The 5191-nt window shown below is 35.3% G+C and overlaps 1 protein-coding gene across 1 annotated transcript in view; it reads left to right on the forward strand.

Moving 5' to 3' along the window:
• NYAP2 (neuronal tyrosine-phosphorylated phosphoinositide-3-kinase adaptor 2) overlaps positions 1–5191 on the forward strand; it is a 277315-nt gene that overhangs the window by 101268 nt on the left and 170856 nt on the right. The gene's annotated exons all lie outside the window — the stretch shown is intronic.

Genomic DNA, 5191 nt, shown 5'->3' on the forward strand with positions numbered 1-5191 from the left:
TATTTGAAATTAATCCTGTGGGCATTTATAGGAACATAAGTCATTAATTTAAAAAAAAAATTATGCTCTAGGAAGTTTAATCTGGTGCTATGCAAGTTGGAGGCTAAGTAAACTTGGTATGGGACATTGTTTGTCACAGATAGGGGTAAAGTGTTAAGCGCCTGTGCCAGGGGGAAGGAAGAATCCAGGAGGAATCTGGGCCCTGGGTACGAAGGATGAGACACGGGGCCTGGGATTAGGATGGTGCTGCTGAGTAAATAAGAATCCCTGAAAGAGGAAGCCAGTCTCTCTCTCTCTGTCTCTCTTTAAACTGAGAATAAAAGACAGAAGGCATTAGTTTTGTTTATGAATCTATTTTTCTCAAAGTTGAAATGATTCAAAGGCAGAGCTCATGGCAGTTTTAATACCATGATAATCAGGAAGTTCCTGGTCATAAACCTTGTGAGTTTATGACCTTGTGAGGCATCTTGTGTGTATTACTATTTTGTCTTTGACCACAGGACAAAGTAGCTAGAACCAAATCTAATAATGAGTTACAATTTTTAGCCTGGAGGTGGGGTTATTTATTTCTAATTATTCCATTGTTTATTTATTTTTATTCTTAGCAATGTGATGTTAAGCTTTTTTCAGGAGTAATGTGGGCAAAAAAAAAGAAAAGATAAACTTTCATGAAATGCAGTAGTCCTGAAAGCTAGGTTCAGGAATGAGAGACTGGAATAATTCAAGAAAGGCAAGCAAGGACCCTACTCCTCTTAAAGGGTGGAAAAGAAAAGTATGTATTAAGTCCTGATATAGAAAGTATTTTTCAAACAATATTATAGGGGATTTCAAAATAGCTCTTTTCCCATCTATTAGTACAGGAACATGGTCTGCATATAGTGAAAGGAATGGAAGATGATGTTTCATGGACTGTTTATAAGGAAATGGTTTGAATAGTGAATGAAAACAGTCAAAAACTTCAGCCTGTGAATTTAGGAAGGTATTAGGGAATCCAACCATTGGAAAGAAATTAGAGACCAGTCATCAGGGTGTCAATATGTCCTAAAATTGCAATAGCAGATGCGATTGAATATTGAGGGAGAGAAATGTGTTCATACGTGATTCAGAGAACAGTTAACAAGTGGGAGCCAAGAAGAAAACATTAGAAAAAGATGGAGGAATGAGCAGCAGATATGGCGAAGGAGTAAGAATCCAAGAGAGAGAAGCAATGTAGCTTCTCTCTACCCTCCAGCCAAGAGAGGAATCCAGTGAAATAAAGCCACTGTCACCAAATCCATCCCTTTGAATTTGGTATAATTTGCACGAGAGTTTCTTATTCTTATAAAATCAGGTCAGTTATTCTTAATTTAAAATACAAGTTGTCCTAAATTAATACTGTACCTCAGTGGATTAGAATATGCCAACATGATCTACTTATTAAGTGAATCTCAGGGAGAATACTTAATGAAAAAAATCCAGACAATTTGAACCACCCTAAATGACCCATTGGGATAGTTAAAAGGTACTGTTCCTATATGCATTCCAAAAGTCCTTTGATAAAACAATATGCTATGCCAAAGGTACAAATTTCCATGAATACCCATAGTCCAGTCAAAAGAATAACCTCTAATAGCTTTTTTGAATCTGTTCCAATGCATTATGAAAATGCTTAGAACTCCAAAGTGCCATAAATTTTTTTAATCCACCAGTAATAACCAAAGGCATTTGAGTATGCAGTCACCTTGTATATTTTGTGGTATGGTCAGCATTTTCTTAAGGGAAAACTTTAGAAGATTCATGCATTAAATTTAGTTAGGTGTTAGGATACAGAGAGCATCTCAATTTCATCAAATTTTTCCCAATGTGATTTCCTTTTCCCAGTACTGTTTTCTTCAAAGTATCTTTCTTAATGTAAAATATTATTCCGTCTTAGTGTTCCTCTCTTCAATTTCCAACCAATCCCAAAGGTGAACGTATATTAAGAAATTCTAGATTTTTAACCTGTCTGCTGACAACCTTGGACTTCACCAGCCATGTAACCTTGGTATAAGTTAAAGCAATCAAACATGTATTACTTTCTAAGGAAATTCAAACTGCTCTAAAGATGTGAATTCCTAACACAGACAATTGTTTCTGATAGCCTGGGAAAGTTTTAATTTTTGGAAAACTATTTTTCAAAAGATATGTTTGTGTTAAAAGTATTTTAAAATTCAATGGGCATTATTTAATACTATATGTGGGTATCATTACAGGTGTTACTGGAAAGAGTGGGTGTGGTGCAATTCTAGAAATCAAGAAAATATGGTCTCTTCTCTCTAAGATTTATAAACGTACAATAGGAAAGATAGATATGTAAATGGAAATTCTAACCCAGAAAAAAAGTACTGTTAAAAATTGGACTCACAGTGGTGACATGGAGGAGAGAAAGCTGGAGATCAAGTAGGTGGGTCTAAGTTATATTTCTTAGATGAAAGGGCATTTGAGCTACCCCTTGAAGGAATGGGTGCATTTGGTAGGTAAGTGAACTTCATTCAAGGTGGACTTGTAAGGGAAAGGAAATAGCATGGAGGAATATTGAGACACAAGAATGCAGGTTTTCTAAATGGTTAAGTATTTTGTGGGTTTGGCACTCAGGATATATTGTGAGGCTGTGCAAAGGTGGTTGAGGGAATATCAAGGAGGGTCTTCGATGGAAAACTAAAATAAATGATCACATAGATCCATTGAAGATATTTAAGCAGGAGAATTGCATATATAGATCTGTGTTTGAGAAGACGATGTAAAATTTGTTTGGTACGATTAGAACAATGAGAAGATAACTTGGTTTTCTTTCTTATATAACTGATTTTTCAAATTAAAAAAAAATCGTTTAAAAGAGTTGCCATAATTTAACTCAATAACATGGCTCAAGTATTAAGTTTCAGCATTAACTTATCTTAAATTTAGAGTAAACAGCCCTCCTGCTTATTTATAATTTCTTTGTTTGATGTAATGACTGCCTTACAATTCTACAAGAGATCCAAGAACAGTACTTTATCTTTTTCTTCTCTTTTCTCCTTTTAGTTGACATCTCTTTGAAATTTCAGAATTATCCTTAATTTGTGTACCATGAAATCAAAGGGAAAAATCAGAGAAACTTTGTGTGATGCCTATTGATCTCTAGTGTTTCTTTCCTTAAAAATGCCTTTTCCTCAGAAATACCTGTCAATTAAAAATATCACCCTATATATAATTCATCATCTCTTAAGAAGCATTCAGGTTATCCATGTGCCTCTTATAACTTTGTTTTTACTAATGTTTTTATCCTTGGTCAAATTCTCTTCATTAAATGGGCAAAGGATTACTATTACTATTTCTTTTCTCCAATTAGTTCTTGCCAATTCATCTAATGACTACTGTATTCATTAGCAAATAAATGCTCTAGAATGAAAATACGGTTTTACATCTAGTCAATCAATACATTCTGTTGCATATATGTTTTTGTTCTAAACTTCAAGGTTAAGTTTCAATGTAAAACTGTGTGATCTATTAATAAAGAATTGCATGGATTAAGAAAAACAGCACGGAGAACAAAGTTGCGGGGCCAGTTACCAACTGATTAACTTTTCAACCTCAAGTGAGTGATTGAAATTAATAGTGCTTCCTTGTGAGCCCCTCTCCCCCTTAAGAAATGATACAAAGCAGCATTTCCCAAAATTTAAAAACATCACTAAATATTTTATATATTGAAAGCCAAATATAGAAAATAAGTAAAGTGTGTTACATTTTGGGTCTTCGGGAGGCAAAATTTCACCCTCCTAGGCACTCATTTATCATTTACTTAACAAATATTTTTGATTCCTACTTCGACTAAACATCATGCTCAGTGCTGATTGTAAGAATGATGCGGCAAACTTAGGGTCCCTGCAGTGGCAAACTCAGGGTCCCTGCAGTTTGTGATTTAGTTGGGGGATAGAGAGACATCGATAACAACAACAATTACAACAGACACACACATTCAAACATGCAATGGCAACTGTGAAAAAATGCAATGATTCATAGATTTAAAGGAGACCGTAATGAGAGTAAAATGAAATAAAGCAACAGTATACAAAACTCTCTTACCCTTGCATAGGAAGCTTGATGGTAATTCCTATTTCATTGTATTCTATCCCTTTAACATAAAATTCTAGTAGTGACCTATTGAATTCATTCAAAATCCTTCAAGCTTCACTACCTGCAGTTTTACAGAAGGATTCATTAAGGTGTTTTTCATTACAAAACATCTTTCTATCTGCGTTTGCATATAAAACTTTGGGGCCATTTTGTTGGGCTGCTCTTAAACTCTTTATTCATGTATATACGATGACTGGTCTAAGAAAGAAAAGGACTGAAATGAAATGTTGTATGTTAGTGTAGTGTGTAGTGTGTCCTCTCAACTGCTTGCTGATTCTTCTGCAGTGTTTCCCCGGGTCTTAGCCTTTGTTGTCATTATGTCTCATGTCAACCATGAGACTATTTCATATCTTTTTCCTGCTTCACTATGTCAGCAATGTTTAAGGCAATATTAAAAAGAAAGTATAGCTACTATGGATGGATCACTTCATTAGAAAGATAAGATGGAGTTTTCTGAATGGTTCTGAAATGTACCGGTTTACCCCTTCCTCACTCCTGTGTTACTCAGATGCATCAGAACAGCAAACCTTCCGGAATGTTATGTTCTTGCTGCTTCCTTACCACGGAGGCTGTTCTCCTCCTTGCCACCTCCTTCTTTCCCTTCTAGGATCATGAAGTTCCCGCCTCTAGGTCTCTTAGCTGGAGTCCCTAGGTGGCTCTTTCCCCAGCCAGCCCTACCTGGAGCAAACAACTTAGGTAAACAAATGTACAATCTTCCTGCCAATGGGAAGAACAATAGAGTGAGAGAAATGGAGGAAATGGCACATAGAGGGAGGACAAAACCTATGGATCCACTGTTTCAGGGATTCTATGGATTGTTCAGGACTTCTTCAGACAGCTGGTAAATATTTTATCTCTTTACTGAGAAGAGACTGGCTTGAGTTTTCCTAACAAATGTGTTGCTATAGTGCACCTGTGTGAATTTTTCTGCACATGTAATTTATATGCAGATGATGAGTAATGTGAAAACCACTTAAATTGTTTAAAAATTAAGTTATAACATAGTGTTATAATTTCTTATTATCTATAGATAGTAGATAATATAATAATACCATAT

The sequence above is a fragment of the Propithecus coquereli genome, unplaced genomic scaffold, assembly GCF_000956105.1.
Source record: "Propithecus coquereli isolate 6110/MARCELLA unplaced genomic scaffold, Pcoq_1.0 Scaffold18, whole genome shotgun sequence".
Classification (NCBI taxonomy): domain Eukaryota; kingdom Metazoa; phylum Chordata; class Mammalia; order Primates; family Indriidae; genus Propithecus; species Propithecus coquereli.